Genomic DNA, 18,024 nt, shown 5'->3' with positions numbered 1-18,024 from the left:
CTGGCCGCCCGGCCCCTCACCCCGCCCCGAGGAGGTGCAGGCGGCACACACACCCCACATGCGACACTCCCCGACACACCACCGCGTGCTGGCGGTGGCCCAGAACCCGCCCACAGACCCCGCCCCGTCCCTCGTTCCAGCAGGAGGGCGTCCCGCTGGCCTGCAATGAATTATCCCAGGAATGACGTGCATAAACGTACGTATGTACTGGAGTCCCCTCGCGATGTTGACGGACCTCCAACAGCATGGAGGTAGTGTGACCTAGACACACACACACACACACACACACACACACACACACACACACACACACACACACACACACACACACACACAAGAAAAGGGCAGCTACACCAAAATCAAATGTTTTGAAAACTAATAAAAATATTCAAAATGCCTTCTTCCATGCCTCTCTCTCTTTCTCCCTCTCTTGTTTCTTTCCTTCCACCCATGTTCCTTTGGTCGATGTCTTACACATCAACAACCACTGGGTGACGTCACTCATCCCGTATTTATGGTGGTCGCGTTTATATTACCCCGAACTGCCTTTCCTGCCACGCCCTGGGCCACTCGCTGACTGAGTCACGGCCTGGGCCAGATTCCCAGTCCCTGTTGTGTTTCCATTCCCACTTCGGCCAACACAGTCACGTTCCCGCCCCCACGCCTCACTCCTGGAATGGAAACGTTCTTACCTCTTCCAGTGAGCCCCAGGGGGAGTTTTCCAAGCTCCTGCAGAGAGTAAATGTTATCCAGGAGAACAAGGACTACTACACACTACACACACTGAGTTATCACTGCGGGCGGGTGTCCATTGGGGAGGGCGCACTACAACACACCACGGGGGCTTGGCCGTGCCGACAACACTGGAACTATATCGCTCCTCGCATGGAAAGTGCTCGACGACGGACGAAAGGCGAAATTTATCCTTCAAGTCTCTCTACCTGGTTACACTCGCTCTATCCTTGCTACATTTTAGCCTAATTTGATGCCATTGATTTTCTATTTCAGTTACGTAAGGAAACCACCTCACTGTAAGGGTAGCACACATAATATGCCGCGATAAGGCGTAAAAACATCATCTCGGCGGAGGCGGACACAGCGGATTGATCGGTTGGTGGTGCCATCTAGCGCCGGCAGCCACAACCTCCCACAACACCAGCCCTGCCACACAGTCGCCACAAGTTTCCGATCAATATCGTCCTATAATTTAGGCACAGGAGCATGAGAACAGCAGATATGATAGCCTGTGTGTCTCTCTCTGCTTGTGGAAGGTTGGGGCGGAATATAGCAGGCAAGGATAAAGGAAAGGTGGCAAGACTCGGGTGGGCGGTTGTGTATATCAAGTCAACTTTCAGGCCAAGCACGTCATGGTTCGCACGACCCTGAATCTCGGCGCCACGTTCAAACTGCTGGCCCCGAGACATCTTCCAGTCAACTTTCCGTACTCTACACTTCAAATATTTACACCTCAAAAACAGTTAATTTGTCACTTTCTTTCATTTTCTCTTGGGTCAACAAGTAACAACAACACGTTAGATAGCAAAATGTGAGTATATTATCTGTGTGTGTGTGTGTGTGTGTGTGTGTGTGTGTGTGTGTGTGTGTGTGTGTGTGTGTGTGAGTGAGTGAGTGAGTGAGTGAGTGCGTGCGTGCGTGCGTGCGTGCGTGCGTGCGTGCGTGCGTGCGTGAGAGAGAGAGAGAGAGAGAGAGAGAGAGAGAGAGTGTGTGTGTGTGTGTGTGTGTGTGTGTGTGTGTGTGTGTGTGTGTGTGTGTGTGTGTGTGTGTGTGTGTGTGTGTGTGAGTGAGTGAGTGAGTGAGTGAGTGAGTGTGAGTGAGTGAGTGAGTGAGTGAGTGAGTGAGTGAGTGAGTGTGTGTGTGTGTGTGTGTGTGTGTGTGTGTGTGTGTGTGTGTGTGTGTGTGTGTGTGTGTGTGTGAGAGAGAGAGAGAGAGAGAGAGAGAGAGAGAGAGAGAGAGAGAGAGAGAGAGAGAGAGAGAGAGAGAGAGAGAGAGAGAGAGAGAGAGAGAGAGAGAGAGAGAGAGAGAGACCAACTACTCTTACATCACTTTACCCTACAAACACTCGCCGCATGTCCTGAAAAAAAAGTTCTGTAATGAGAAGAGGAGCCACACAATTAAGTGTCTAGGAAATGCAACTAAACAGCTACTTTTGAATACTGCCTGGTGACATTTTCTCTTCCTTCTTGCGGTAGATTCATGTGGGAATGAGGAAACTAATAAGGGTTAGAGCCGTCCGTCGTAACTAGCTGTGCCTTACCACCAATCACCCAAAAACCACGACCATTCCTACTGATCTCACATCGCATCTACAGCTAACCTCTCATTCTTCAGCTAAAATACCAGTGGACGCCATGTGGACCGCTGTATCACTTTATCATTTTTTTTTTCTTTTCACGTAGGGAAGAGGGCCAGCCAAGAAAAAAAAAAAGTTAAAAAAGGCCCACTTGAGTGTTGGCTCTCTAAAACGTGCAAAAAGTGCCAAAACCGTCAGCCAGAATTAGGGGAGCAAATGCCTCGATACCTCCCTCTTAAAAGAAGACAAGTTGTAGGAATTCGGAAATACAGATCCAGGGAGGGAGTTCCAGAGTTTACCAGTGAAAGGGATGAAAGATTGAGCGTACTGGTTAACTCTTGCATTAGAGAGTTGGACAGAATAGGGATGAGAGGAAGAAGAAAGCCTTGTGCAGCGAGGCCGCAGGAGAGGGGGAGGCATGCAGTTAGCAAGATCAGTAGAACAGTTACCATGAAAATAGCGATAAAAGATAGAAAGGGATGCAACATTTCGGCGGTGAGAAAGAGACTGAAGACAGTTAGTGAGAGGAGGGGAGTTGATGAGACGAAGAGCTTTCGATTCCACCCTATCAAGCAAAGCTGTGTGACTGGAACCCCCCCAAACATGCGAAGAGTACTCCATACAGGGACGGATAAGGCCCTTATACAGAGTAAGCAGTTGGAGGGCCGAGAAAAACTGTCGGAGACGCCTCAGAACACCTAACTTCATAGAGGCTGTTTTAGCAAGAAATGAGATGTGCAGTTTCCAATTAAGATTATGAGCAAAGGACAGACCGAGGATATTCATTGTGGAAGAGGGAGACAGTTGAGTGTCATTGAAGAAGAGGGGATAGTTGTCTGGAAGGTTGTGTCGAGTTGATATATGGAGGAATTGAGTTTTTGAGGCATTGAAAACTACTAGATTTTCTCTGCCCCAATCGGAAATCTTAGAAAGATCGGAAGTTCATACCTTACCACCTATCACCCGCAAACCACGACCATTCCTACTGATCTCGTATCGCATCTACACCTAACCTCTCATTCTTCAGCTAATATACCAGTGGACGCCATGTGGACCGCTGCATCACTTCATCACTTATTTCCCTTTACAGATGACTACAAGCACCATGAAGCGCCGCTCTTCTAATAACAAATAAACGTATTCACCTCAGCCACGTCAGGAACAATATCATTCTCTGAGTACTCAACGCCCAATAACATGACCTTGCCTGGCCCCACTCAAACTTACTTTCACAACCTCAACCTCCATACGTACCTCTAGCCTCAAACTGAGAGGTCCCCCTACGCCCACCACTCCAAGCGGCGGAGGAAGGAGAGTGGAGAGGAAAGGAGGGTGCAAGAGGTCCTTATCCCTCCCTAAACACTTGAGTCACCCCCTCTCTCTCCCAAATTCTTGCCAGTCCATACGTTCCTGCCCTTTCCTGAAACCACTTCAGACTCATCACTCCCGCTTCTCTCACTTCCCTCCCTCCCTCCCTCCCTCCTCTCCACTCTATTTCCGCCTCCCTCTCTTTTCCCCGAGCATGTCTGCAAATGCCTCTTAATAAGAACGTGAGATGTTGTAATGAATTCATATTCGTAATCAAAATTCAAATGCTGAATACGAAATTTTTATAAATTGTCTTCTTTTTGGAGAGAGAGAGAGAGAGAGAGAGAGAGAGAGAGAGAGAGAGAGAGAGAGAGAGAGAGAGAGAGAGAGAGAGAGAGAGAGAGAGAGACAGACAGACAGACAGACAGACAGACAGACAGACAGACAGACAGACAGACAGACAGACAGACAGACAGACAGACAGACAGACAGACAGACAGACAGACACAGACACAGACACACACACACACACACACACACACACACACACACACACACACACACACACACACACACACAAAGAGAGAGAGAGAGAGAGAGAGAGAGAGAGAGAGAGAGAGAGAGAGAGAGAGAGAGAGAGAGAGAGAGAGAGAGAGAGAGAGAATGAAACCAGTATAATAGCAGGAATCAATACCAGTTATTTACCTGTAATTCTCCCCTCCTCCCCTCCCTAGCACCTCTCCCCTAACCCCTTCACGCCAAGCTACCTCTCCTGAGTCACAACCTTCCCCTGCCCCAACCTCACCTCACTTCACGTCACCTGCATGTCACCAATCACTAGTCACTTCATCACTCATTTCAGCAGTATCACATTCAGTTAACCCCTTCACTGCTATGACGCGTTTTCATATGCATTCTGTTTACTATTTGGTGATTTTATACAGCTTCAGAAACTCTTGTAAGGGTTAAAATAGTAAAGACTGTGGCTATTTATCTTCTGACCTCCATAAACCCTTCATAATGTTAATAAAATCGTCTAATGACACTCAAACTTATGACGCGTTTTCATATGCATTTTGCTTACTATTTAGTGATTTTACACAGCTTTAGACTCATGTACGAGTTAAAATAGTGAAGACTCTGGCCATTAATCTTGTGACCTCCATAAACCCTTCATAATGTTCATAAAATCATGGCAAAAATGCGTCCCAGTACTGAAAGGGTGAAATCAGTTACTCAGTCCAGCAGTCAGCAGCATTTGAAGGCGAAGTAGTAAATTAGTCAATCTATCTGTCAGCTAACATATGTAAATCTCCACCTATTTATTTTTCAGTCATGTAAGTCAGTGTCCGTTGACCAGTATAACTCGTGTGTGAGCTGAGACTGTGTGACTCACTGGTTATCTCCCGCTCCTTGTCTGCTGGACTTGAGCCATATTCTGACTCAGTATATAAACTCACAGACTCCCACATACTCTTTCAGTGTCATTAGTATAACCACGAGTACCACCACTACCACCAACCACTGCACTTCCTGCCGCCACCACTACGCATTATCTCCCATCCTCAGTAAATGTGCGTTTCATAGATTCTCTCTCTCTCTCTCTCTCTCTCTCTCTCTCTCTCTCCAACAGTAACAATCTCTGGACAACTGCAGTAGGTGGTAGAATTAACAGCCAACCTGAAAGAGCAGAATGATGTACTGCATGTGAAGATTCCACTGGAGTGCGCGACTGTCTCACGAGCACCAGTACAGGATACCAATCTTCAAACATCTCCCCAGCTCTTTTGTGATAATGGAACATGATTCAAGAACCTTCGTACAAAATGATGGGGCAAAATTAAGGGCTTTTTTTCAAAGGCTTCGGTTTCCCAAGCGCAGACTTTTATCATAAGTAACTATGAGTCACCCCACAAGCGTCACAGCGCACGGCATTATCATTATTATAACCTACCACCATCCCCGCCACATCAGAATTTTAATATCCTACCCACATCATTATATAACGAGACCAACATGGCAGTGAAGTCCACACAGCAGTGCCTCACTATCATTCGCACCGTACTCCTGGACCCTGGTGACCACGCTGAACGTTTAGAAAATCGATACGGAAAACATGCCAGAGAAAACACAACTTTTGTTACTTTAAAGCTACATTAACTTATTTCAATTTCAAAGGTTTGCAGGGGACCAAAGACGCCAATAAGATCAGCCTCAAGCCCCGGACTGTCTTCCAGCGCCGGGGAAACAACTCTCTTTTCGCACCAGCATCACAAAACACTAGTATCTAACTCAGGCAAGGCTCGACCTCACTTTGGGGGTAAAACAACCACTGCGAATAGGCGTAACCCATCCGTATACGCTAATCCTGGGTAAGCTGGGAATGTGCCCCTGACCTATGCTATCGACATCATCGCCATCACCATCACCATCATCATTATTATCTATAACTTTTCTCATCATTATTCAATGTCAGATTAATCACCATCTACATCAATATCATTCTTATCATTATTCACATCTCTACTATCATCATCATCATCATCATCATCATCATCATCATCATCACATTTTCTTAAGTCATGAATATGGTTCTCATCAGCAATTTTAATACTGAAATATGTTCATTATTATTTTTTTTATTTATTCATTAATTTATCTATTTAATCATTTATTTATTTATTTATTTATTTATTTATTTTATTTCATTTGATATGGGCAGAAGCGAATGAACCCTTGAAAGCAATATCTCATTCCTGAACTTACAATTGGTCTCCATTCAGCCATACACACAACCATTCTCCCTTGCTTCATACACAGCCGTCTTGCATCTATCACTTCACACTGAGTGGTTGCATGGAAATAAGCCATCAAACACCTATATTTACTGCTGAGTGTGATTTTTCATAATTACCATGAGATCTTTCAAGCCACTCTCAATAGTTACAGTATGTCCCACTAGTACTGTACAAAACCTGGCTATTAAATCAGTCACTTAAGGCACATGATAACAGAAGGCAGTCAGGATAACATAAACAATAATTAATGAGGACAAAGATTTCTAAAAAAAATAAATAATTCATTGAAAGTACAATAGAAATGTTACTCATTAATGAAACATTTTTGTGTCACAGCGACTGATCCCAAAAAGTCTTCCCTACTCCCCTTGTTCCCCACCCTAAGTGTCAATCCTAAAGAACCTTTCTTCTTCTATTTTATCCCTTTAAAAGTGATCTCTGGAGGGAGTTCCTTATTCCATTCCCCTTCTCCTTGAAGCCAGGGAACATTTCCATTAGTAAAAATGTTTCACTCAATTCTAATTCTCAAAAGAAAGGCTTACTCATATAAATACCTCCTCAAAGTTATTGCTCTTACTCATGTACAAGCACTTATCAAACGTAACTTATCATATTTCATTTACAAATATTCAAGAACTTATTAATGACATATGCTAGCATACTATTCTTCCTCAATTGAAAAGGATTATGTGCATAAACACCCTGACATTAAAGTAAGCAATTTCTGTGGACAAATATTACCTTCAATCTCTTGCTTATACAAAGTTTTTTAATCTGTCCTCAATAGAAAAATTCTTATACATCTATCACTTCACTGTTGGTGATGCAGCTTTCCTTACTGAGTCTTGTTCATCCTCCTCTTTTATAGATTTTAATGAAACCTTTACTGTTGCCTTAAACATATCAAAAGACTTTGATAGAGTCTGGTACAAAGCTTTGATCTCCAAACTTCCCTCTTACAGCTATTATTCTTTTCTCTCTGGGACTTCATTTCAAGTTTCTTCTCCAATCATTCTATTCTAGATGGCCACTGTTCCTCTCTTAAATCTTTTAACAAAACCATAGATTTTTTTTCCTATCACCTATTAACCAAACTTCTTGTCCTATCCTCTCCTACACTGATGATACAACCCTACATTTTTCCATTTCTTTTCAAAGATGACCATCCCTTCAGGAAGTGCACAACTCATGCAGGAATGCCACAGAATACCTGACTTTGATCTCTTTGTAGTTCAATGCCTCAAACACTCAATTCCTCCATCTATCAACTTGACATAACCTTCCAGACAACTATCCTCTCTTCTTCAATGACACTCAACTGTGCCCCCTCTTCTAAACTGATTATCCTTAGTCTGTTCTTTACTTATAATATAAACTGGAAACTTCACATCTCTTTTCTAGCTAAAACAGATTCTACGAAGTTAGATTTTCTGAGATATCGCTGCCAGTTTTTTCACTGCCCCAACTGTTAACTATGTACAAGAGCCTCATCCACCCATGTATGGGGAGTATTCTTCACATGTATGGTGGGGTTCCACTCATACTGCTTGCCTAGATAGGGTGGAATTTAAAGCTTTCATCTTATCAATTCCTCTCCTCTGAGTGATTGTCTTCAGCCTCTTTCTCAATGCTACAATATTGCATCTTTTGTTATCTTCTACTGCTATCTTCATGCTAATTGGTCTTCTGGTCTTGCTAACTGCATGCCTTCCATTCTCTCACACCCTCACTGCACGAGGCATTCTTTTTTCTCTCACCCTTATTCTGTTCATCTCTCTAATACAAAAGTCAACTGGTACTCTCAATCATTCATCTCTTTCTCCAGTAAATTCTGAAATTCCCAGTCTGCTTCTTTATTTCCATCTACTCATGACCTGAACTTACTCAAGAGTGAGGTTCAAGACATTTATCCCATCCCTTTAGCAAACTTTTCAACCTTGTTCATGGACTGGCATCTCAGCAGGCCTCTCTGTTCAATCATTTTTGTTGCACTTGGCCAGTTTTCCCCTCTTACATTAAAGAAAGCTAATTAAAGATTTGTAAGATAATAGGGACCACAGTGGTACAGTGGAACCATGCGTGCTTTGGGGTCTGAGGGGTCTCCAAGCGCATGGGTTCGAATCCTGTCCACAGTCTGAATGTAGGTTGGGCTTACTCACTCAGGGCAATGGTTTCCTAGCGGATGGGCTTTGAAATAGGAGGTACCCCCAAAAAGTATCCCCTTTAGCCCATAAACAGCAGTATTACTTCTTTACTTGGACAAATACTGAATAGTTTTATCTAGTTCTACAGCTGCTCTCTTACAACCAGTGAGCTGCATATTGCATCTATCATTATCCTCAACTTTAAAGGTATAATTCTATATAATGATAATTTACAAAGGAGTATTTTGATAAGTTCCAAGAAGACGCCCCAATTCTAAATATCAAGTACAGCACCAAGATCAAAGACTTTAGTCTCCAAATGCCATCAACTCCTGCCTTGAAGAAAAGCTATTGTTACAGTCAACAAGACAAAAATATGTACAGTAAAACCTCGCTTGACGAACATCTTTAAGGATTAACAATTCGCGAGACGACCAAAAAATTTGTAAATAAATCGACCCAAGGGACGAACGATATTTCGAGGGATGAACACGGTTAAACGGCTCGCCGGCAGGCGGCAACCGCTCACCCACGCTGACGTTGTCCTTCACTCTCAGTTGCAGTTGAGCACTCGCTACGAACTGATGTGCGGCAGTTTGTTCGTCATGATAGGGCCGTGGCCAGGATTTGAGCCCGTGCGCTTGGGGACCCCATGGACCCCAACGAGCGCGTGGTTCCACTGTATCACTGGATTGTAACACACACACACACACACACACACGCCCGGTGGTTAGAGCGCTGGCTTCACAAGCCAGAGGACCGGGCTTCGATTCCCCGGCCGGATGGAGATATTTGGGTGTGTCTCCTTTCACGTGTACCCCCTGTTCACCTAGCAGTGAGTAGGTACAGGATGTAAATCGAGTTGTGACCTTGTTGTCTGGGTGTGTGGTGTGTGCCTGGTCTCAGGCCTATCCGAAGATCGAAAATAATGAGCTCTGAGCTCGTTCTGTAGGGTAATGTCTGGCTGTCTCGTCAGAGACTGCAGCAGATCAAACAGTGAAACACACACACACACACACACACACACGCTTTATGCACTGAATTCCTGCCTGTTGCACGTGGCATTCTGCGTGATGGGACCGCCAAGACACCATGTCAATACCTTGCTGGTTTCTTCCGCGTCTAAAGTTATCCCAGGGTTGTATCACGCCAGCCGCCATCACACCACCACCGCCACCACCTACATTACAGGTCTATTTTGAACGGGTTTTATGGACAGAGGTATGATTTTTTTTGGTCTGGAACAGATTAATGGTATTTCAATACATTCTTATGGGAGAAATTGATTCAGGGGACGAACAAATCGGGTGACAAACAGGATTAAGGAACGAATTATGGTCGTGAGCTGAGTTTTTACTGTAGTTCATTCTTACTTGAATACACAAAAACTAAAGTTATTCGGCAACCACAAAAAACTGCACAATTTACATAGTAATTGAATTTCCCATCAAGAAATAGATGCCACATTCTGTACTACATTACATCTGCTGGTTAACATTACTTCCTATAGTTTGCTGATTATTGGAATTGTATTGTAATGCAAACTAGAGCAAACACAGAGGAGAGAAAGTTGGACTTTTCAACAGACATTTACTTATCAATAAACCAAGCTGATGTTAGGCTTTATAATGCTGAATTTCTCTCCACATCATTATAAACTAGATACGTAAGAGTTGTCACATTTGACTCAGCTGAGAGAACACCGAGTTAAACCCAAGCAGAGACTATTACCAAGTGAAGCATAAATGGTTTTAGAAGTAATAATAGATACAACATAACGGTGACCTCAGGTGTCCATTATTGATGACTGTGGGAGCTATTCAAGTTATTCTACATGTACACTCGAGCCTTGCTTTTCTGGACTAAATGGTGCAGGCACCAGTCTGGATAATGAAAAGTATGGATAACACAAATGGGGCTTTTGTTTTCCAAATGTGGCTGTTTGTATCCTTAGACTTTTTAAGGAAATGTGAAAATTAGTCTAATTTGGTTCCACTGACCAACTAAACCAAAACAAACTTAATATTAGTTAACATAAACCTAAAAATAACCTAAATGTAATAGCTGAGAGTGCAAAAATAACTAAATAGACATGAAGTACTACAGTGAGTATACTACCACAGCATACAGTCGTGTCATGCGATGCTGGCTGTGTTTGTATCACCCTGCACAGTACCATTAAAAAGTCTGTCAATTGTGGAATCACCACAGCCATCCATTGCTCTTCCTGAAATTTTCTATGTCAGTCTACTGTGGAAGCTTACTAGCTTCGGCAAGGCTTTCAGTGTCATGAACATTGATCCCCACCATATATACTTGAAAACCATGGCCTCTAATGCAGCATCTTTTCCAGTCCTTACATTTTTCTTGGTGCATCTTTACCGCTTTTACTTGATGATGCAGCCACACAGTATTTGGCAGGATATTCTACCAGCCTATCTTTTGAGTTACTAATGTCCAATGTATGTAGTTTGTTTGACCACACCATACTCTTCACAAACACTCACAACACTAGCACCTTTCTCTAATTTTCTAATCAATCCCAGCTTTTAAGCCACACTTGGGGCCACTAGCTTACATTACATAGTTTGAATTCATTTGTTTACTGTCCAGACGCAAATTATCAAATTAATATCTGGAAACTGCACAGAAAAAACAAAATCCAGATAAACAAGGTCTGGATAAACGATGATCAAGTGCACTTTCATTTCATTCAAAGTACAAAGAGATTTTCTTTAACCAGTTATTTTCTCCTTGCCTGTTAGGTTCTGTCCCTTTCTAACTTATTGGATGCTGAATAATAGAAGTACATACGTATATTAGCGAGATGAATCAAAGGCACATGATTTAGAATTCCATGATTAAAATTCATCACGTATTTGTATGATGGTAGTATTCCACTTGGCACTTGCCTTAAGTTTATACTCTTAGCCTCATCAGCCCCCAGTGAAAAGGGATGGTCTCACGAACATCACACTACTCTTCAAAAGTTTCGGCATAGACATATAGTTTCACACAAGACTGTTTTCTACCCTACATCTGTTCCAATTCTGAGACCACAGCAGATGCAGGATACTTCTTAGTGAGTGTCCCACACCCTTAATGGACTCCTCCAAGTATATCCACACTCCCTACCAGTAGACAAGAAGTGAGTGTTTTCATGCACTCACCAATGTTGCTCTCCATTCACTCCTATTGTTCTTGCTTGCTGCATAATCAATTTTCACACATCCCCTTCTCACTTGTTTAAGCTCTACAAACAACACTTTCACACTTCTTCACAATCACAACATGGCCACATCATCTCAAAGTATTCCTTTTTGAACATCCACATTGATTAATTCCACATAATATTCAGTCTGTCTTCATTTTTTTTTTTTTAAGAACTTTGAGCCGTCTCCCTCACACCAAGACTATACATGTATCATCCATAACTTCACCCACTCCCAGTTCTATACATTTTCTCTTTCCATTTGTTATTCTTTGTAATTTTGACCTTCATTCTTAATATATATTCCAATCAGTCTATCAAATTTATAATAATGAGTAAGATTCCTAAGGAATCTAGCCTGATGCACATTCCCACAAAGACAGAGAAACAACTACAACATTTAAAGTAAACATATGAGAAAATATCCAAAGGCAAGTTTGCGATCACCAATGGTAAGTTTCAAAACATTATTTTTAATTAAGCAAAGATTCCTCATAACAACTTCATGATCTATACACATGTAACACATACACTGTATATCAAGGTGGCATGCTGAAAAAGCCACCATCCATAAAAAAAAAAACACACACACAGAATGAGATTCATCATTAATCACAAATTCATAGTCACTATCTTGAAAATTACAAAACCCACCATGATGATGACATGAAAACCCACCATGATGATGACATGAATCAAAATTTCTAAGTATATGTATCAAATATCTTGGAATATCTTGAAATAGTTTATCTTATTAACAGAACATGTCAATATTCCATCTTTTGAACTAACATAATGCTTCTTCCAGTAGAACTGCTTTCACATTAACATTAATTAATTTCATTCCATCTGATGTTAAGTTCCTTGTTCTGAAGAACTAACTCCATCACTACTTCACTTTCTCTCCTCCTCCATCAAACTTGGGCACCTGGTGGAATAGCAAGGTTTAGGGATGATGAAAAGTAAAAATACAAAAAATATATAAACAGTGGAGACTCAATAATAGAACGTCTTAATAGTCAAACTTTTCAATACTCAAACGCAAAAGTTTTATTTAATACTCAAAAAAAAATACCTGATAGTCGAACGTCTACACACGTGGTTGTAAACAAAGGCTCCCTGGCCTCTCCCTCCTCCCTCAGCCAGTTGTGCTGCCGCAATCGTCAGAATAACATTCTGTGCGTTCTGCCTGTAGTTTTTCATTTATAAACTTATATAAACACCAAATGCTTATTAGTGGTGAAAATATCTGGTAATCAAACAGCTGCACCCATGGTTGTAAACAAAGCTCTGTCCTCACCCTAGCCACAGCTGCTTCTGTCCCATTCTGATACCAGTTTTACTGGTAATACTGGTAAAACAGTATACCCTATACTGGTGCATATCCCTAGTCCTGACGCAGTCTTGAAAAAAAAATCATTCTTCTGCGTTCTGTAGTTTTTTCATTTACAAACTTTTATGCCACCAAAGAGGCTAATTAGTGGTAAAAATAAGGAATCTAGTGAGACTGCAAGTGTTAGTGAGCAATAGCGTTCACAGGAATCACACAGGGAGAAAACTTACAAAGACGTATTCATGGATGGTGACTCATACTCCAACGACCTCCCTCCTCCCCACCACTCTTCTCCCTTCCTCTTCTATGTTATCCATCACCAGCCTTCACTTACGGCATGTACAAATCAAATCGTGAAAAAAAAAATTACGTACACTGAATTTTTTTTATAAAACATGAGGTTTGCTAAGATTAAAATGAATTATCTGATTTATAAGTAACGATAGTCAAACTTTTTGATACTTGAACAGCTATTTGGAATTAATTGAGTTTGAGTAATGAGTCTCCACTATATATGGTCCACTCAAAAATTTTTATGAAATATCTGAATCTAAAGCTAACTAAGCTGTCTGTGCTAAGTATAACAAACACTACAGGGCATTAGTAAAACAATCCCTTAACGAGAGGCCCTGTCCACACCAAAAGTGACAGGTAATTCTTACAGTGCCTTGCAAGTAAATTTCCTAGTGATAAAGTAAACAGGATGACAAACTCAATACAGGAACATAGTGAGTACTTTACCAACATCAGAAACTCAGTCACTAACAAATTCATCATTCACCTCCCACACACTGTTCCAGATGGATACACTTCTATGCTTCACAAGAAATACATAAACATTCAAGCAGCAGACCATTCAAAAATTTTTCTTATTTTCTCTCACTTTCATTCATGACATATTTCCTGCCAGTACTAATAGAGTTTTAGTCATTATGCCCACATGTCCATTCACCACATGTCAATACACCGACATGTAAGAGTCATTTCACCTACACGTTCCATGTCATATCCACTTTGTGGGGAAAAAGAACAAATGTGATGAAATCATGGATGCTGTTTATCCTATCATGTGTTTATCGGACAATGATAAATAAATAATCGGAAAGATAATTTTATTATTATATTCATGTGCTGAATATAGAAATATGGCCTCTAAAACAATGATTAAGTTTAAAATCTAGATGTAATAACTATTTAAAACTTTCAAAACTTAAATAGGCTAAAAAAAACTTTAATATGAAATTGTTCTTCAAATGCATATCATACTTTGGCCATTCTAAACTGGTTGTTTGGATGCGATCCACTTTTTGATTGCTAGTCTTCCACTGCTGCCACACCACAGTTCATCGACCAATTCTCCAATCCTACTCTCTCTCTCTCTCTCTCTCTCTCTCTCTCTCTCTCTCTCTCTCTCTCTCTCTCTCTCTCTCTTCTCTGTTCCTCAAGTACTTCTTGTTCATGTTGTAGATTACTGCCTGAGACTGGCTGTAAGGTGACCATATGGTGAGCTTCCAGTAAGAGAATGGTCCATAGCAAGGGCAGGTCAGGACTGACTGGCGAGTCAGGTCATGTGGAGGTTTCAGCAAGATCACACTCCCCCGCTCATCTGCCACAATAATTAAAATGAGGGGAGACTTTTATACAAAAAAACATGCCTTGGATTTTACCTCAATGGTGATGTGGAACAAAAGTTAGAATGATTTCAGAAATAATTTTGGAAATACACCAATTTATATAGGAATAGAGGGAAAGAAAGAAAGATAGAGACAGATGATAAGGTGGAGTGATGTTGGAGAAAGAAGACAAGCCCATGATCTACTGAAGGAATACCGGTGAAGCCCAGGGCCACACCTAAACGCCCGCTACATTCAACCCAAAATATAAATTCAGCTGCACACTGAGCTATTACAGTCAACACAAGCTCTCAGCAACTGATAAGATGCCCTCTCTCTCACATATTCATCCCATAGAGTGAATGTTTTACCCAGCAAAGCCTTATACTTTTTCTGCAGGATCCTTCATGTTTTTTTTGTTTTTTTTATATAGATACTGGCCTTAAGTAGACATGTTAATTTAGCCTCAAATCACAAATTCAAAACTGAAACGCACAGTAAAAAAAAAGTGAGAGGTAAATTAACCATGAACAAGTGCACACGCATGCACGCACGCACATTTTTTCAGGCTGTGAGGAACTATTTCATATGATGTTTCAAGCTCTACTGAATCCTGGCTACCTTGATGTATATTGTACTGTGTTTTTGAGTCTTGGTTTGCCTTTCACTCCCACCCCAAAAGCACAGTTGAGTGGCCTGACGTAAACAATTTATATATCATTCTGCCAATCGTCAACAATACTCCTCATCCTCCATTCGGGGGAATTGGGGGGTTTTGGGTGGGGGGAGCCAAAATGAAAATGTAAATGAAAAAATTGAAAAATTCAAGAATAATTTTCACTGAAATTATCCCTTCCCAGTCCTAGCAAGTTTGGGGCCTGTGGGAAATCGGGGGTTTTAGGGGGGAGGTACATTTGAGTGATATATGGACTTTGAAAAATCTAGGAACATTTCCACAAATGTTCGAAAATATCCCTAAATATAGGAAACCTCCCCCTTACAACACTAACTTAACCCTAACATAAACCTAACCTAACGTAACCCAACCTAACCGGTGGGCTGCACCCCCCGGACCCCCCCTACAACACTAACCTAACCCTAACATAAACCTAACCTAATGTAACCTGACCTAACCCTCCCCCCTACAACACTAACCTAACCTTAACATAATCCTAACCTAACGTAACCTAACCTAACCGGGGGGGCTGTGCCTCCCCGAACACTAACCTAACCCTAACAAAAAACCTAACCTAACCTAACCTAACCAACCCCCTATAACACTAACCTAACCTAACATAAACCTAACCTAACCTAATGTAACCTAACCTAACCGGGGGGGCTGCACCCCCGGACCCCCTAACAACACTAACCTAACCTAACGTATCCTTGCTTTGGGGTAGCTTCCCTCCCCCCCACCGGTTCTCTTATAGCTCCACACAATATGCCCTACCTCTACCAATACCCCTCCTCACAATACCTTAACGAAAGGATGAAGGTCCTGGCTGGTCCTCTTCTCGAATGTACACTGACTTGCATTGCAGGAGTGATGATTTCCCAGCAATCAAATTCGCAACCTTTCCGCTGTACTTGACAGCAAACTCCAGCAAGCCGAGATCACAGACTTCACAGCGTGTCATGGCGGGTGCAGGGTAAGGACTGGGCACCTGTACACGTGTTACCCTCATCCTTCATTGCGGATTGATACCTGCGCTGATATCTGCGCTCACGAACCAATGAAAAGCGTTCATGTTTGAAAATTAATAAAAGTACATGAATGAAAGTGTGAATTGAGGAAAAAGACGAAGATAAGTTGTCATCAAAGAGAAAGGTGGTGCATTATTTACATTTTTGTCTCATAACACATACGTTGATGACATGTTGTCAATTCACATGTAATAGGAACTTGTTCCTGTCAAGGCAGAGGTACGTGACTGAGGTGTTGCGAGGCTCAGTTTCACCTGCGTACCACAGTGAACGTATCTGTTAGGGACTTAGATTCTGGCGGAGATGGGTGATTTTCAAGAAAGCAGTGTGACCTACGTAAGGTCGACCGCCTTCTGAAATCTTCATACATCACAAGTATACTATTATAACTTCTTCATAATGACTACTTTGAAGAGATTGGTAAGGGGGACCTCTTCTGCACATTAACCCTCCATTCTTTTGTAACCGTTCATAATCACTTAGGCTGTAACCAATGAGCAAAAACTATGAGCAAAATGACTCTACACTGTGGGTGACATGACTCCACGGTTTAGTAAATAGGCAAAAAATCATCAAATTACTTGTGAAATATGATAAAAAGAACCAAATAAAAATAAAAGTTTTAAAAAATTTGCTTCCAAGTCACGTTATTGCTTACAAATTATAGAAGTTATTTTCATTTCTCCATAATTATTTGGGTAGTTTGTCTTGCTTTTTTTTTTTACATAAAAGTAACTTTAGCATTCCCTTTTACTTACATAATGCGTTAGGGTACCCATGTTAACCTCCAGTCACAGTGGTGGGATTATTCGGAAAAATGTCACCCTACACTGGAAAAGGTACAAATCTGGATTGGCCCACACACCTCCACAAGTGCCGACCCTCCACAAGAACAGCTGATTGCCACACCGATCCTCAGCCTGTGTCACAACTGCTCATCTGGCTGTGATCGATACGAGTCATCATTCCTGACGATTGCTGGACTGAAATGGTACAGGCTGCCGCTGATGACACTGGACGAAAGGTGAAAGGGCCGGGTCACGACATATGCACGTAATTAGCAATAATCCTACACCTCCACTGCTCGCTCGTCCTGTTAATAGTGGTGACTCTAAAACACCTTATGAAAAACACGAATGGTTATCTTACCTTCAGATGTAATGGTGACTTGGTATCGTGAGCGTGATAACACGTCTCGGGCACGTCAGGGTCTCATGTAAACAAACAGCTGTCCAAACTGCCGCCAAACACACACAATAGATGGCGCCACGCTAATACCAAACTATAAACAAATGAAGCTCCACAAGCAACGAAAACACATCACATTTGTATTAGCATATTATACACCCAAGAAACGTAAATGAAAAAATTATCTTACTGATGCTAAATGTTTGAAAGGAAATTCATTTACCGCTCCAGTTCAATTATGTGAGCAGCTCAGCAGCTGCTGTGATGCAGGCTAAGCAGCTGTCGCGCGAAATCCCTGAGCTGCGAAAATATTGGCGAGTTGGCCTCCTGTGCATGCGCATTCCAAGACGCGATTTATCACGCATATAGAACTAAAGACTATATATAAGTAACCTGCTGAATCTTACTCTTTTC

The 18,024-nt window shown here is 41.9% G+C and overlaps 1 protein-coding gene across 19 annotated transcripts in view; it reads right to left on the bottom strand.

Annotated features, from left to right (window-relative positions):
* Positions 1-17,685, bottom strand: part of LOC123514343 — a 567,471-nt gene extending 549,786 nt beyond the window's left edge. For 6 of the 19 annotated variants that reach the window (XM_045272187.1, XM_045272200.1, XM_045272196.1 and 3 more), the window contains exon 1: positions 17,572-17,676. The gene's annotated coding sequence lies outside the window, so the exon portion shown is untranslated. Of the gene's footprint in view, positions 1-692; positions 1,538-17,287; positions 17,436-17,571 lie in introns of those variants that run through there. The other 13 variants (XM_045272195.1, XM_045272201.1, XM_045272202.1 and 10 more) reach the window with 9 other exon arrangements.
* Positions 17,686-18,024: the final 339 nt, after the last annotated feature.

The sequence above is a fragment of the Portunus trituberculatus genome, chromosome 37 (genome assembly GCF_017591435.1).
Source record: "Portunus trituberculatus isolate SZX2019 chromosome 37, ASM1759143v1, whole genome shotgun sequence".
Taxonomy (NCBI): domain Eukaryota; kingdom Metazoa; phylum Arthropoda; class Malacostraca; order Decapoda; family Portunidae; genus Portunus; species Portunus trituberculatus.
Note: the sequence above shows the minus strand (reverse complement) of the source record. Positions and strands in the feature narration are given on the sequence as shown.